This window comes from Chiloscyllium plagiosum, unplaced genomic scaffold (genome assembly GCF_037043375.1).
Source record: "Chiloscyllium plagiosum isolate Xiang-an unplaced genomic scaffold, Cpla_swu_hap1 HiC_scaffold_16, whole genome shotgun sequence".
In the NCBI taxonomy this organism is placed as follows: domain Eukaryota; kingdom Metazoa; phylum Chordata; class Chondrichthyes; order Orectolobiformes; family Hemiscylliidae; genus Chiloscyllium; species Chiloscyllium plagiosum.
In genome coordinates, this window is record NW_028270154.1 from 48,380,982 (window position 1) to 48,398,703 (window position 17,722).

General features: G+C 40.8%; 1 long non-coding RNA gene across 2 annotated transcripts in view; it reads right to left on the bottom strand.

The window, feature by feature from the left end:
• LOC122556919 (uncharacterized) overlaps positions 1–17,722 on the bottom strand; it is a 244,429-nt gene that overhangs the window by 4,155 nt on the left and 222,552 nt on the right. For both annotated transcript variants that reach the window (XR_015759752.1, XR_015759753.1), the window contains exon 4: positions 8,488–8,640. This is a non-coding gene — a long non-coding RNA (uncharacterized LOC122556919). The remainder of the gene's footprint in view (positions 1–8,487; positions 8,641–17,722) is intronic.

Sequence of the window (17,722 nt, forward strand, 5' to 3'; positions counted from 1 at the left end):
GTGGATTTGGAAGATGTTGTATAAGGATGTTTTATGAATTTTAACAGTGCATCTTGCAGATGATATATATTACTGATACTTATACTGATGGTGGAGGGAGTGAATTTATACCATACAAAGTGCACTCAGGTAATAAAACAGAGTGAAGAAGACAATAGTGTGGCTGCATAGAAAGTACACAAAGAGGAAGATCAACATTAAATTTAAAATTTGAAAGGTCTATTCAGAAGTCTAATAACAGTAGGGAGAAGCTGTTCTTGAATCTGTTGTATGTGTGTTTAAGCTTTTCTTAGAGGATCTGAGTTATTGGGAGAAGCTGAGCAGGCTGGGGCTGTTTTCCCTGGAGCGTTGGAGGCTGAGGGGTGACCTTATAGAGGTTTACAAAATTATGAGGGGCATGGATAGGGTAAATAGGCAAAGTCTTTTCCTAGGGTTGGGAGTCCAGAACCAGCGGGCATAGGTTTAGGGTGAGAGGGGAAAGATATAAAAGAGATCTACGGGGCAACGTTTTCACACAGAGGGTGGTACGTGTATGGAATGAGCTGCCAGAGGAAGTGGTGAAGGCTGGTACAATTGCAACATTTAAGAGGCATTTGTATGGGTATATGAATAGGAAGGGTTTGGAGGGATATGGGCTGGGTGCTGGCAAGTGGGACTAGATTGGGTTGGGATATCTGGTCAGCATGGCCGGGTTGGACCGAAGGATCTGTTTCCATGTTGTACATCTCTATGACTCTATGAATCTATCGGCTCAATGGAAGAGCTTGGAAGAGACAGCTCTTTGATTGATGTTGGCCGCGAGAAGTATAGTTGGAGCCAATGTATGGAAGGTTAGCTTGCATGATGGTCTGGGATAGACAGTTGGCTTGCATGAAGGTGTGGGAAATGTTCACAACTTTAGTTTCTTACCGTTCTGGGCAAAGCTGTTGCCTTACCAAAGTGTGATGCATCCAGATATAGTACAGGGACAGGACAATCACTAAGTCCAACCATTTTTAGCTTCTTCATCAGTATCTTCCCTCCATCATAAGATCATGTTTGCTGATAGTTTCACAATGTTCAGTACAATTCACAATTTCTCAGATACTGAAACAGCCTGCATCATATGCAGCAAGATCCGGACGATATCCAGGCTTAGGTGGATAATCCCGGAACACCACATGACATTATGGTGTTCCAGCATCACCATGGAACACACGACCTAAAAAATAAAGCTTGCATCCCACTTCAGGGACAGAGACCTGAAGGTGCTGATCAAGGGGAAAGACAAGCCATTTACTTACTTATCACTGCAGGAAATCACACTGTCAGAGACAACCACTCTGCACCCAGATAGCAACCTTGGTCAGTGCTGTGTCCCAGGAAAAAAGGAATATCCAGCAGTGCAGAAAGAAAGTTAATGATCTCATGCTTATAGAGACACTACTTGTACTAATTCTGCCATTGTATATATGTCTCACAATGGTTCAATTCTTATTATTGCCAGAAGCAGATCCACTCCACGGTTCTCTTCTACTTCATCCTTCCACACAATTAACTTTTCCTACTGTTACTGTTTCCTATTTGTTCACTGGGGACACCACTACCTGTCCTGTTCCTACCTTAGTTGAAAAATGTGGTGCTGGAAAAACACAGCAGGCCAGGCAGCATCCGAGGAGCAGGAGAATCGATGCTTCGGGCACAAGCCCTTCTTCAGGCTTGTGCCCGAAACGTCAATTCTCCTGCTCCTCGGATGCTGCCTGGCCTGCTGTGTTTTTCCAGCACCACATTTTTCAACTCTGGTCTCCAGCATCTGCAGTCCTCACTTTTCTCCCTGTTCCTACCTTAACTGCTCTTCTTTAAACTTTAATCATACTTAATTCCCCCTTCTGTCTTATTGCAGGAAAAATCATCCCAACCCTCAGACCGATGTCTCCAAAGCACCCTGTCTGATGAACCTGTAATCTCTGGGCTGGATGCAGTTGACCTGCAAGACTATCTATTGCTAACTATCTGTTTGGGAATCAGACAAGACACTTACTTTAGTGTGGCAGTACTCCCTGACCGAGTATATTCCCCCTTCATCACACTAATGCCTGCTCACCTTTAGATTTCAATCATGGCCATTTGCTTGAGACAGATGCAGTGTGTTTGCTGCATAAGCTGCTGACATATGCTGCAGTTGAAGTGTTATTAAAGGCTGGTGCCACATCCATCTTCTTGAATATTCAGTGCTCCCCACTGAGACAAGCTGTCTGCATTTCCCTTTGTGCGAAAAAACATAGCATCATTGAAATAAGTGTAAAGTGGGTGAATGCTAAGAAAGCAATCTGAAAGCCATAAGATATGATTAGATGCATGAGTGTCCACTTATGCAAATCAATCTGACAGAAGAGTTTAAGTCATAGGTCCCTGAACTCCAAAGTAAAATGCTGAATTGCTGGTGGTATTTGGGTTGGATTGAGAGCAAGCATAATGAAATGGTGAGGCTGGTATTTTGCTGCTGCTGACTGGCATGGATGAAGTCACATGAAGGATGTTTTCCAAGGAGCATGCAGGGATGTTTTAGTGAAGAAACAGTTGGATGATGGCAGAAATCAGGCCTTACTGTCCCAACTTTGATTTACAAATGGGGAATTAGTACGATTTTTTTTTTCAGTGACGGAGAGGTGAATTAGAAGTGACATATAAATAAGAAATGTTGGAACTGCAATGAGATGCAAATGCATGAAAATAAGCTAGGCATCACTCAATAGCATGATTCTAAAATTGCCATTCAAAGCTTAAGAAGAAAATTGTGAAATCCTTCTTTGAGATTCAGAATTCTTTTGTTCCCAATTGTGTCGTCATTGTCCATGTCACTTTTGATGGGGAATTGCGATATTAATAATGTTTTTGAAATTTAATATTTAAAAATTTGCATTTTTAATTCATTAGTTCAGAATTCTCATTGTAAAATATTACCATGAAAAATGTTTTTGATTTGTTTGGTATTTTTCAACTGCATTAGTTTTTATAACAGAACCTGTGTCTAATGTTCATTCAATAATTTATAAGGTACATTTTACTCTACCAAGAAGATGGAAGTTTTTTTTGCATTGTGTGTGACTTCTTTCTCAATAACAGGCAAAAGTCACTTTTGAAGTGACTTCTGGCAGTTTTAACCCAGTTCCCTTAGGATAGCTACTGGCAGTACAGAAATACGTAGATTTTAATTCAAATGCGATGAATTGGCAAAGAGAAAAAAATGCAAATAACACTCAAGGCAGAGGAAATGATGAATTGGCTATCTTGTCTAAGAGCTGATTCCACTTTCATTTGGAGTTATGGCTCATTTTTATGCAAACACATAATTAAAATAGGACATAATAAATGATGACAGGTTGACACACTCACTTCACTGATGTGCATTTTGCAAGCTTGTGAATGATAATCCATGTTAAATGTAAACTTTCACCTTTATAATTGAAATTATTTTTTTTTTAAATTACCACGCTGGACAAGTAAACAGAGAAAAAAAATCTAATTTAACAGGATTCAGTGCTTGCTGAGTTCTTATGCCAAAATTATAATAAATGTCAAGCATACCCTGAAGAGATTCATAGGATTAGTTAATTACTTCCTTGATGCTGATGGCACTAATGGTAAATGTCTTTATCTAATGGATGAATTCATCTTTCTCCTGCTTTGAGAGTTAAAGTGCTGACAAGCAATCATCAGAAACCTCCAGATAACATTTTATATTTAGCATGGCTTCTAGGTAGTGAAATTAGTCAAATATGTAAAAATAAAATGTTCACATGTAATTACTTTTCCTTTCAAATATTAAGAGCTGACTCAACCTTCACATGCCTAAATAATAAACCAAGATTAGTTTAATTGCACCTTCTTTAACATATCTTTTATGAAGCATCTTCCCAAACATTTGATTAAAGTTGAAACATAACATTTTCAACATTTTTTTTTCTTTTGTTAAGAGGATTTCTACAGGTTTGTTTTGTTTGATTTTCATAGATATCTGCTGGTTATGACTTGCATTTTAAATATATTTCCTCAATTTCTGTGACAAATTTGAACACAATTATTTCACATGCATCCTCTTCTTCCACACCTCACAACCTTTTAAAAACACTTGAGAGAATACTCAAAATGCCATAACATTCAAAGCTATGGGCCAAGTGTGGGAAATTAAGATTAGTGTAGGTAGCAGTGTATTTTTAGCAATACAGACTCAATGGGCTGAAGAGCCTCTTCTGTACTATATGATTCTACCAAAGACAACAATTATTAAACGATGATAATCTAATATAATTTTTTTTAGCAAAATACATGTATGATCAATGATCTGAAATCATTCCAAGGTCAGTTAATGAGGAAAAGTATAAAGATAAAAGAAAGATAAGATTGGAGAACTGAACCTTTTTCTAACACAATAACACAATTGTGGGCGGCACGGTGGCACAGTGGTTAGCACTGCTGCCTCACAGCACCAGAGACCCGGGTTCATTTCCCGCCTCAGGCGACTGACTGTGTGGAGTTTGCACGTTCTCCCCGTGTGTGCGTGGGTTTCCTCCGGGTGCTCCGGTTTCCTCCCACACTCCAAAGATGTGCAGGTCAGGTGAATTGGCCATGCTAAATTGTCCATAGTGTTAGGTAAGGGGTAAATGTAGGGGTATGGGTGGGTTACGCTTCGGCGGGGCGGTGTGGACTTGTTGGGCCGAAGGGCCTGTTTCCATACTGTAAGTAATCTAATCTAATCTAACACAAGCTGGATTTTTGAAAATTGGTAATGGGGATAAAGCATGTCAATGTAAACTGATTATTTAAATTGGCTTGTAATCATTTAATGAGAGGTTAATAAGTACAAAACCAAGAAACCCTTAAGCTAATTGCTGCTTCAAGTTGTGAATTGAAAGGGGAGGTCTAAGGACTATAGGTTATTACATCAACCGATGATTCAGAGTTAAACTGAAATGTGACGAAATAAAGGAGTAAAACCAACTGTAGGCTTTGAAAAGTTGGGAATTGTAACATAGAGCAAAGATTGAGGGAGGTTATAAAATATTATTTTCCAATGTAACACTTCTCTTCTATCCATAAGAATGAGCTGAAACTTGTAGTTGCTCATCATTTCAATATACCACTCGGTTCTCATGTTCACATTTCTGTAATGTTTCCATGAAGCCCAATACAAGATGAAGAAATAGATTTCACTTTCTCCATAGGCACTTTACAGAATTTTGAACTCAACGTTAGATTCAACAGCTTCAGCCATCATTTTGATTACTCCCCACTGCCCACCTCCCTACCCCAGATGACTTATTTACATGGGTTTGTTCTCAGCAGAGAGCATTATTTTCTGCTATTAATGACAACCATAAACACCTACTCTATATTTGTATTTTTTCCCTATATTGGCACACCGTTTCCCTTTTGTTCAGAGGCACCTTTCCAATCTGGTGCAGTCGCTGTTTCTCCTTCTTTATCGATAGCATAAAAAACATTTTACCGGCTATTTCGATTTCAACAAAGAATCAGGTTGAGCTCAACACTATTTCTCTTTTTACAGCTGCATTTGCTGAGTTTGACGGGACTTTGTTTTCAATAAAGATTTCTTTTGTTTCAAATTGATGGTGATGCAATCAGCATTTTTGAGTTAATTACATAATGACAGCTTCTTAGAGAGTACTGTCTGGTAGAGACTGAATTTTAATAAGTGTATAAATATATTTCATATTGTAGTTGTAGGATTAAAATGATATAATCAAATCAGATCATTAAGGTTAAGTTGTAAAGTGTTAATTGAACATGATATTGAGCAATTGAAAACACATTGAAAATTACTGGTTTACTGCAACATTGTTGTTTCAGCTATCGGGCAACTACGTGAAATGGCCACCTGGAAGATGATTTTCTGCAAAATGGAATGTCTGGGAAAGTACTGAAAGCACCCAGAATAGTATTAACATCAGGAACTCTGCAGCACATGCTAGACTCCATCTCAGGCTGAGATCACTACTGGTGCTAGAAAACAAAGTTCTCCACACCAGCTATTGTAAAGTGGGGTCCCTGACGGATGGAAGGCAGTGAAACTTAATTGTTAGATATGCTAAACATGTCGAAAGTAGTTCAAGCTAACACATCCACTCATTAGTTTGCAAATGTTTCCAAGATATCTAAAGTAGATTATAAATTATTTTATGTAGTTTCAGATAATAGATTCACTCATTAGTCTGAATAGGTTTCAACTTATCTGAAGTAGGTTGTAGATTATTATTATTATATATTTACTGTTTTTTACATATATTTACAGCTATATATGCATATTTACCTACTGCTATACAGATAAATCTACTGCTTAATTTATACTTACTGCTCAATATATTGATTTACCGCTTAATTATGTATATAAAACCACCAATAAAATTGTTAATTAGAATGAATTAACTTGTAGAGTGTTTTGTTACATCCCATCAAATCCACTATCAAACCATAACAAGTGCAGTAATACTATATATAATTTATATATATATAGTTTTTATTAGGTTGGAATTTAAAGACCACCTAGGAATCGGAACAGGTAGGTGGACTGATAAGTAAGCTATGTATATGTTGGCAGCCCATGTGCCTCTCTGCAATTTTACAAATGGCAGAGCAGTTATTGGGTGTACCACGTCATCTCAGTATGGTCTCATAACACTACTGTTTCGGTTTAACAGGTGACAGGAGAGGCCTACATCCAAATTACAGCCCAACACGTTTGAGCCTGTGCCTCATTTCTGGAATCCTGTGCCAATTAGTAACCACTCATCCTACAGTTTTTTTTCTAAGTCCATCTTCCAGTTTCATCTCAACTCCAGTTCTGTCCAGAGTGCTTCCCCAACCAGGCCACAGTGGGATCCCAGACTTAGTAGTAGGTTCAGCCTATCTCATTCTCGTCAATATGTTATGGACGAGGCCAGACCCTCTCAGCACACTTCCAGAAAGTAGCCCAGATCCTAAGGAGGGGGATCAGCATGGACCTGCATCTTTGGGTCCAGGAGCTATAGCACTGCTTGACTGCTTTTAGTGAATAGCCAGGCTGCCAAAACCAAATCAAGCCAGAGAAAAGCTGAGTTGGGAGAACTGGCCAAGTCCCTTTCATTATACAAGTGGTTTTTTAAAATTTGAATACTTTTTTTCCCTGAGGCAGTATCTGTTAGCTATAATCAAACTAGTCCTAAAACCCTTCAAACCCAGGCTTTTTAGAATCTGTGCTTTTATGACCTCCTGAACACAAAAGCAAGGACAATATAAACTTGTTAAAGGAACATCATCATCATTAATGCCCTTGGTGCAGCACCAAAAGTGGCCACTATTCCTTACTAACATTAATGGCTAAATCCAAGAGGATTTCAGCATGTGGATTGAATCTGGGATTGTTTGTCTCTGTCTATCACATGCAACTTTCACTATTTGGTAAGCCTGTAGTCCTGTAATGTAGTTTTACCAGGTTGGCATCTCATCATTAGTAAGCCTGCTCAGAAAATGTCTGACCTATACCCCAAGCAGTTTCCATGGCAGTTGGTGTTTAATATTCACCTCTTGGCAGGTCCTTGCAAAATCAATTGTCATTAACTTGGGTAAATAAATCTTCCTCATTTTTCTGCAGTTAACCTAAATTGTGACAGGTTATAATTGGCCCCAATGTGCACAGTGTCTAGCATTTGACATCTGTGTTTTGGCAAATGTTTAATTAATCTTTGGTTTCCTTGAATCCCAATTGAAAGATGTTGCTTCAATATATTAATGAAGATTTTATGTAAAAAAAAGTTCAAATCCATATTTAATGGTGTTATGGATCAGCACAACTTTTCAACCCTATTGTCAAAATTTATAACTGCTTGCCAAGTGCCAAAGTATTCAAATTTGACAAGGAATATTTCTGTTTTGGTATTTGTTCTTGCATTCCCATTAGTTATATGGAGCGCATAATGTTTACTGCAGGGATGATGTGCTATGAAAGGGATAGGGCTGAGGGAGTGAAATTGTGATATACTATTGTTGTGTTATGTGTTTGACAAAGTATCAATCAGAACTTAGCAATATTTGCATATGTAGAATCACAGAATTATGGAAAGATTGCAGCACAAATGTTGGCCATTTCGTCCATTATGCCTCTGAAAGTGATATTCAATTAATTCCACCTTTCTGCTCTTTCCCCATAGCCCAACAAATTATTTATTTTCCAGTATTTAAACAATTCCCTTTTGCAAGTTGGTTTTGAATCTGGTTCTAAGATTATTTTAGACAATGCATTTCAAAATGGTGAACTGGTTGTCATTTGAACTTGTTTTGTTTTAATCTCCTGAAGACTGCGTGCTTTGCAATGGATAGCATTTTTATACCTTTCTTTTAAAAAATTGTTCAAATAATTGTACAACCTATGTCCCAGTATAGAAAGGATGGCAATGTATCTGAGCTTGTAGATATTTTTCATCATTCTACAAACCGATGTGCCAATCTTACCTTCATCTGACAACGAGGGCTATGGTGAAAAATCTGGGACAATCATGTGAGAAGTTGAGCAAGGCCTGTCTTGATGTAAAGAGCATCGAGTTGAATTTTCCAACAGAGTTCCAGATGTCGAGACAAGATTCTTGTCAGTGATCTGCAGGAGGCCTATTAACAAGGATTATCGTTCATTATGACTCTCATTACTACACAATGTTTCCTCATTAATATGCAGTTTCTTATTCTGCGATGCATCAGTAAAAACAAAGTGCCGAGAATTTCTAATGTGAATGTCAAAGTGGGTACCTGGCAAATCCAACTCATTGCTCGCTCCTCTGAATCTCAATTCTGGACACCCGGCAAAACATGTCAGGACATGCTCTGTGGCAGTGACTGCCTGCATCCCATATCTGTGAATGCTGGCAGCTGACACATGCCAGCCTCTCCCTGCCATCATGGCATGTTTCTGATTCACTTACAGTATGTATATTTTGCTTCAATGTTGCAGTTAGATGTGCACCAGCAGGTATACTCATAATGCTGCTGCAAGGGCACTGTGCACACAGGGATAAGCAACCAGCTCATGATTGGATCAGGTTGCTCACATGTTCTCCTCGTGTTCAATTACTTTGGGTCTATTTGGATGTTCAGACACAAAACCATGTCTGTCATGGTTGCCAGCTGTGATCAGTCAAGGGGATGGACATACTGTTATGTGGCACCATACTATGTCAACCCCATAACAGGGTCATGTGCTAGCTGCTTGTGTACATTCATACTGTAAATGCTCCAATCAAATGTCATGTCCTGAAGTCAAAGGAGTGTAGTTCTCATTCATGTCAAGATACACATCTTTCGTTCAAGGGCAGTGCAGCAAGTGAAGGGCAACCTCTGATATCAATTCAGGGGTATTATGCATGATCAGGCAGTTGCTTGGAGTGTTCAGAGTCAGAATCCTCTCCTTGTCGGGGTGAAGAGTCAAATGATGGGCACACCACCATCTGCCCTGAGATGTTCTGCCTTTTTTAGGCTATTTTCTCCAGGACTGGGAGAAAAGGTATTCCCTTCAGTCTTTTGAGATAACACTGATCCAGGTGGTAGCCTCAGACCAGGCTGGCATGGCCTGATGATGTGGCCTCCTCTACTGTTCCTGGGCATGTGGACTTTCAACCTCTGCACAACCCCATCCACCAGTACCTCTCTCTTCATAAAGAGGGGGACAATTTCCCTTTCTCAGCCCCATCTGTGGTAAATGTCATTAATTGTGCAGAGCCATTCTAAACTGCCTGGACTTTCTTTGGGTACACAATGGTCTTTCAAATATGGCACGAATGGTGGAGGGCATGATGTACTTTGCAATGTCTGGACAGTGACTGTGATGAGTGGTAGATGAGAGGGATGCTATTGGGGCGTTGTAGATAGTCAGTGAGGTTTGTTCGGGACAATAGCAGAAGAAAACATTAGGCTTCATGGACTGAAACCTTCCATGAAATGCGGAGAAACTGGCACTTTACTAGGTTGGTAATATTCAGCCCAGAATGATGCAAAGAAGGTTTTTAAGAATATCTGCATTCCTATCATGCTTGCTGTTTCAGAAATAGCTTCTGGAAGGTGATTGGTCACTTGGCATTTTGCCAATGATATTATCATAATTTCCAAAGTTAGAGCTCCAGTATAAAATTGCTAAGTAATTAAGAAGCCTCTGTCTTTTGTGCATATAGAATATTGTAGTATATTGCAACTTTTAAATATTACCAGATGTCCATAAACATTACTTTCAGATGACTGAGGTGTATTCAAAACTGTTTTTGAACTGGCCGATTTCCTAATCACCAGTTCACAATTTTCTAAAGTCGTCACAAGCAGTTGTTCCAATAACCAATGTCTTATTTAATGTCTTATGACCAGACAGTCACATTCCACATGTTTTAAACTTGAGCTTATCCTGCCTGCACTCAACTAGGCCACACCTAGACATTGAAGTGGGACATTCCCTTCCTAAACATTTATTCCACTGTATCTTTTTCTTCTTAGAAGACAATCTCTTTACAATCTACATGTTGACCAAGACTTTGCTCACCAACTGTGGCCCAGTGTCAACTTCTGTCTGGTAATGATCCTATGAAATGCCCTACGGAATCCTGCAGTGTTTTAAAGGTGTTATATGAGTGCAATAAACATCAACATTGCAGGAACTATCCACCAGGACTGCCAGCAGTTGTGAAGAAAGAACAAAGTGTGTAGGCTGAGTTTTACCTCAGGCCTCAGATTCTGACATTGGATTGGAAAGTGAGTACTGAGCCTACATTTGCCGAAATCTGACTGCAATTTTACCACATGCCAGATCTTAATTGGCACCACAAGATGGCTGTTGTTAAAGACAGTGGGATAGGATTAGGACTCATGTTGAATCATCCAGAAAGCTGACATCTTTGAAGTCTCAGCATTGTCACCTAAGAGCTTCCAGCTCTGATAGGAGACAGCTGTGTTGGAGATGAGGAATTCTACTCAAGCTTTCAGAAGGAGGAGATATGCCTATAACAACTTGCCAAGGTCCTCGTAATTATGGCTATCCAAATGTTTCTTTCATGAAATGCACCATGTTATCAAAGAACAGTGCCTCTTCTAGAGATAATCTACAGTGGTGTGTCTGCCAACATTTTTCACTTGATGGGCTAAGATGAAGAAAAGACAAAGCAAGATTGGTGAGAATGAACTACCTCAAAGAACCCTTCTGCAGTGCTATTAGAGGTGGCAAATATCACAAGGTGTCAGCAGTGATCATCTGAGAAAATACTACAGAAGTATAGTGAAGAATTCGATCATTGTTCTTGTCTTGATTGCTCTGAGGCCACTGGATTCCTTCCAGAATTGCAGCTATGTGTTGTGAGCACAGCTCTTGATATTGGTCATCGACCTTCCACTACTCATGATGAAGGTATTACTTGGAGAACACTCTATCCCTGGAAGTGGGAGGGGAAGCAAGACTTCTAGCTGTTTTCCATAACTAGACTTGGGACTTCAACATAACATTAGGCAATCTGAGTGCCTTATTTGGACATCTTCCTACTGCCTTCTTCAAACTGGGATGTTTCCGTGCTAAACAACATTTCTTGTTTAATAGGTACTGTCTGTCTTTAAGTGACATCAGAAATGCTCAAGTGTACATCCCCCGAACATGCCACACAGCTGCTGACCAGCACAATGGGGCAGACTGTACACATTAATCATTTTAATAAATCTGCTACAAATGCTATCTGATAGCACATGATCAAATGTGTAAAGCACACACCCAAAAATTAATCTGTCCATTTTTGAACATAATCAAATTTCCAGGTCCATGTCATGCATTTGTACAGACGTTTAAAGGCAGACTGAGAAACACAGGCACAGAAACTATTGTAATTAACATGAAGATTTTTGATCAGTGCCCTCGGCATGCTATTGGAAATTTTTCAACTTACCCTGACTGATAATGATACCCAGGAGATTACAGAGAACTAAAAGCCATGTCTGAGATAATTTAAAATACAAAATTTACGCCAAAGTAATTAAAGCAGAACTGGCAGAATACATCTGAAAACATAACTGCGGCTAAACAGAAGATGAGATTTAACAAGGCACTCAGGGCTCAACATTTCCATTTGCATATCTGGTGAAGAACAAGTTTTTTGACATCTGGTCCACTATGGCCTGGGGCAGATTTTCTCATGGAATCTTTCACTTTTTAACTTGATTAATTCCACAACCAAACTGCTGTGTACAATACTGGGAGAATCACGGCGCCAGAGAGGAGCAATTGCTCACCCTTCCGTCAAGACTTGCTGCTTACAAGATTCTGCACTATATTTAAAGACCACTACACATCACCTCAGAGATTGCACATCAAGAACCGCCACCCACATTGCGCGGTTTGTTCCCAATCACTAAAGGGATGGCCAGAAGGAATGCAAGTTGGCTCAATGTTTCACAGACTCGGATGTGGATGGGGTGTTGGAGAGCATGCTGGTCTCTTTCCATGCAGAACACCAAAGCAGCCATGCCATTAAACCTGTCCAGCCTGGATAGAATTTGCAGCTTGGGTCACTTCTGAGTCCAAAATGAAAAGGAATGCCCAGTAAGGGAGAAAGAAAGTCCATAATATTCTGCAGTCTCCAAGGCTAAGTACTATCTCACACTCAGGGTTAGCATTCACTCTAACTCTGTCATTGCACTGACATCACATCAAAATCTTTCGACTACAATTCTCCAGCTGGTAAGATGAGCAATGGAGAATTCTGTGCTACAGGTCTCTAGAGGCCAGGGAGAGAAATCTTCCATGAAACTCCCTGAAATTTATAGCTAGTTGATTTCTGGTAAAATCAAGCAACATGAATTTTGTTGTAAAAATGAAAGAGAAACAGAAAATACGAACAGGCCCCTCAGTTCTTTGGGCCCGCCCCTTCATACAATAATATTATGGCAAATCCTCTATATCAATGCTACTGTCCTGCTCTCTCCCCATACATCTTGATACATTTGGCCTCTAGAAATCTACTTTTTTTTCTTAAATACATTCAGTATCTTTGCCTCCACTAGTCCTGTGTGTAGAGAATTCTACAGGTTCATAACCCTCTGAGTGAAGACTTCCCTGCTCTCAGTCCAAAATGGCCGATTGAAAATCCTAAATCATGACACTTTGTTCTCGACCACCGAACTGGAGAAGATACATTGGCTTCCCTTCCAGACTGTCCTCCCATCAAAGTTTACCCATTTCAGTGAAATCCCCTCTCATTCTTCTAAACTCCAGTAAATCGACTCCAGTAACTCCAGTCAGCCTAATCTCTCCTCATACAACAAACCTATTATCCTAGGGATCAGTCTGATGAATTTTTGCTGCACTCTTTCTGTGGCAAGTGTATATATTTGTTATGTAAAGACACCAAAACTGAACACAGTACTCCAGGGCATGGTCTCAGCAAGACTCTATTCACCTGCAGTAAGAGCGCTTTGCTCCTGTACTCAAACCTTTTTGAGCTGAAACCCAATATACCATTTGCTTTTTTAACTGTTTGCCGCACCTGCATGCTAGATTCAGTGACCTGTGTATGAGAAGACCCAGGTCCCTTTGTACAACAAACATTTCCCAATCTACCACCATTTAAATAGTACCGTGTCATTCTGTTTTTCCTACTTATTCATGTTATATTACATTTGCCATCCATTTATCCACTCAATTTGTCTCAATCCCCCTGTAGTCTCAATATCGTCTTCACAATTCACACTCCCATCTGGTTTTTGTCTTAAGAAGACATTTGATTTTTTTCATCCCAATTATTGACATATAGCTGTGGCCCAAGCACTGATCCTTCTATTACCCCATCTATCACCACCTTCCACTCCAAACATTTTGTTTGTCATGTTTACACATGAATTGGCATGAGAATTTAGGAGGCATGGTTAGTACATTTGGGGATGACACCAAAATTGGTGGCATAGTCGAAAGTGAAAAAGGTTATCTAAGATTATAAAGGGTTTTTGTTCAATTGGGTGAATGGACTGATGGAATTTAATTTGGATCAATGCAAAATATTGCACTTTGCTAAAGCAAACAAGGGCAGAACTTATACAGTGAACAGGGTAGTGTTGTTGAACAGAGAGACCGAGAGGTTCAGGTACATATTTCTTTGAAAGTTGTGCCACAAGTGGTTAAGCATGCTTGCCTTCATTGGTCAGGCCATTGAGTACAGTAGTTGGGATGTCATGATGAGGTTGTACGAGGTGTTGGTCAGGCCACTATTAGAGTACTGTGTACAGTTCTGGTCACCCTGATATAGGAAGGATATTATTAAATTGGAGAGGATTCAAAAAGATTTATCAAAGAAGCTTAGTGCAAGAACAAACAGAGTTGTTATCTCTGGTTTGTTGCTCGTGCCATGTGCTAGTGAGGCGAGGAATAGGGAAAGAGAGGAATTGAACAGGTGGCTACAGGGATGGTGCAGGAAGGAGGGTTTTGGATATCTGGATAATCTAGGCTCATTCCGGGTGAGGTGGGACCTCTACAAACAGGATGGTTTACATGTGAACCAGAGGGGTATCTTAGGTGGGGGGAGTTTTCTAATGCTCTTCGGGAGACTTTAAATTAATTCAGCAGGGAGATGGGAACCTAAATTGTAGTTCCACTGTCCAGGAGGTTGAGTGTAGTGAGGTCAGAAATATGGTTTCAAGGTTGCAAGAGTTCACCGGCAAGCAGGAAGGTGATTTGAAGTGTGTCTACCTCAAGCCAGGAGGATCTGGAATAAGGTGGGTGAACTTGCAGCATGGGCTGGTACTTAGGACGTCAATGTTGTGGCCATTTCGGAGACATGGATAGAACAGTGACAGGAATGGTTGTTTTCGGTTCTGGGATTTCGATGTTAAAGATGGTAAAAGACGGACAGGTGTGGCATTGTTAGTCAGGAACAGTATTACGGTAATAGAAAGGACATTTGAGCACTTGTCTATTGGGGTTGTATGGGCTGAGGTAAAAAACAGGAAAGGAGAAGTCACCTTGTGGGAAGTCTTCGATAGGTCTCTGAATAGTTTCAGAGATGTTGAGGAAAGGTTAGCAATGATAATTCTGGAGGAGCGAGAGTGATAGGGCAGTTGTTATGGGGGACGTTAACTTTCCAAATACTGACTGGAAATACTATAGTTTGGGCATTTTAGATGGGTCAATTTTTGTCCAAATTGTGCAGGATGGTTTCCTGAAACAGTATGTAGACAAGCCAACTAGGGGCGAGGCCACATTGTATTTGGTACTGGGTAATGAACCCGGCCACGTGTTAAATTTGGAGGTAGGTGAGCACTTTGGTGATAGTGATCACAATTCACTTATGTTTACTTCAGTGATGGAAAGGGATAAGTATATAATGCAGGGCAAGAGTTATTGCTGGGGAAAGGCAATTATGATGCGATTAGGCAAGATTTAGGATGCACAGGATAAGAAAGGAAACTGCATGGGTTAGGCACAATTGAAATGTGGAGCTTATTCAAGGAACAGCTACTACTTGTCCTTGATAAGTATGTACCTGTCAAGCGGGGAGGAAGTGGTCAAGCGAGGGATCCATGGTTTACTAAAGGTGTTGAATCTCTTGTCAAGATGAAGAAGAAGGATTATGTTAGGATGAGACTTAAAGGCTCAGTTAGGGTGCTTGAGAGTTACAAGTTCGCCATGTAAGACCTAAAAAGAGAGCTAAGAAGAGCCAGGAGGGGGCATGATAAGTTGTTGGCAGGTAAGATCAAGGAAAACACTAAAGCTTTCTGCCGGTATGTCAGGGATAAAAGAGCCAAACCTCAATGGAGCGCATGTTACCAAGTGGGGGAGCATGGACACTGTGATTAACCATGATACCCTGTCAGTCCGTAGTAGAACGACAGAACTTGAATAGTGGCAATGGCCGGGAGGGTAAGGAGTTGCACCGGTAGAGAGCACACCGGGCTAGAGGTAGGTTTCTGGGCCTATTTGGCGGCGCTTGGTCAGTAGAGGTGACCGGGAGGGTAGAGGAGTCCCGGTAGAGAGCACACCCTATTGAGCCAGCATTCCCAGCCAACTGGTAGGTACCGACTAGTAGTGGTGGCTTGGAGGGTAGAGAAGTCCCAGCGGTAGAGACAGCATGGACAGAAACAAAGTTAGGTACAGGTCTAGTTAACATAGACCCAATAAGGGTTCCCCGACAGGAGCATAAGCCCCACCAGCAATACCCAATGAAACCCAAAGCAGAAAAAGCAGTTGGTGGAGATAGTGAGAGGACAAGTGAAACAGGGAATCCTGAAAGTAACCACACATACAACTAACCCCTGGATGTAGCCAGTAATAAAGCCTGATGGGAGTTACAGGGTCACCATTGATTATACAGGACGACAAAGGTCACCCCCAACTTGCACCCCATTGTAGCAGACCCCTCCAGACTTTAAACGACTTGGCCTCTGAACACAAGATTTTTCCTGTTTTAAACATAGCCAAAGGATTCTGGTCTATCCCGTTATATCCTAAGTCTCAAAATAAATTCGCTCTTACAGTAAGGGACAGGCAGTATACGTGGACTCGCCTGCCACAAGGGTTTCACAACAGCCCCACTGTTTTTCACAGGGTGATGAGTGACATTCTGAAGAGATTTGATTTACCAGTGGGTAGCACTGCCCTCCAATATGTAGATGATATTCTAATTGCCTCAGAGACTGAGTCAGGACACCAGGAAGCTTGATGTCTCGTATTATAGGAATTGGCAACCACAGGGTTAAAATTTAGCACCACAAAGGCACAAATTGGCAAAACATAAGTCTTATAGCTCGGACACCTCATATCCCAGGGAATCAAACAAATGCCCAATGACTGCAAGAAGGCAAGCTAACAGATGCCACGACCTGCCACTGTCAGAGGGGTCAGAAAGGTCTTGGGGCTGTTCAACGACAGTCAGAGATTTATACTCGAGTTCGCAAAACTGGCTGAGCTGATCCAGAGTCAGAGAGTCATAGAGTCATAGAGATGTACAGCATGGAAACAGATCCTTTGGTCCAACCCGTCCATGCCGACCAGATATCTCAACCCAATCTAGTCCCACTCCCCAGCACCCAGCCCATATCCCTCCAAACTCTTCCTATTCATATACCCATCCAAATGCCTCTTAAATGTTGCAATTGTACCAGCCTCCACCACTTCCTCTGGCAGCTCATCCATACACGTACTACCCTCAGTGTGAAAACGTTGCCCCGTAGGTCTCTTTTAGATCTTTCCCCTCTCCTAAACCTATGCCCTCTAGTTCTGGAATCCCCAACCCCAGGGAAAAGACTTTGCCTATTTACTCTATCCATGCCCCTCATAATTTTGTAAACCTCTATAAGGTCACCCCTCAGCCTCCGACGCTCCAGGGAAAACAGCCCCAGCCTGTTCAGCCTCTCCCTATATCTCAAATCCTCCAACCCTGGCAACATCCTTGTAAGTCTTTTCTGAACCCTTTCAAGTTTCACAACATCTTTCCGATGGGAAGGAGACCAGAATTGCACGCAATATTCCAACAGTGGCCTAACCAATGTCCTGTACAGCCGCAACATGATTTCCCAACTCCTGTACTCGATACTCTGACTAATAAAGGAAAGCATACCAAATGCCTTCTTCACTATCCTATCTACCTGCAACTCCACTTTCAAGGAGCTATGAACCTGCACTCCAAGGTCTCTTTGTTCAGCAACACTCCCTAGGAACTTACCATTAAGTGTATAAGTCCTGCTA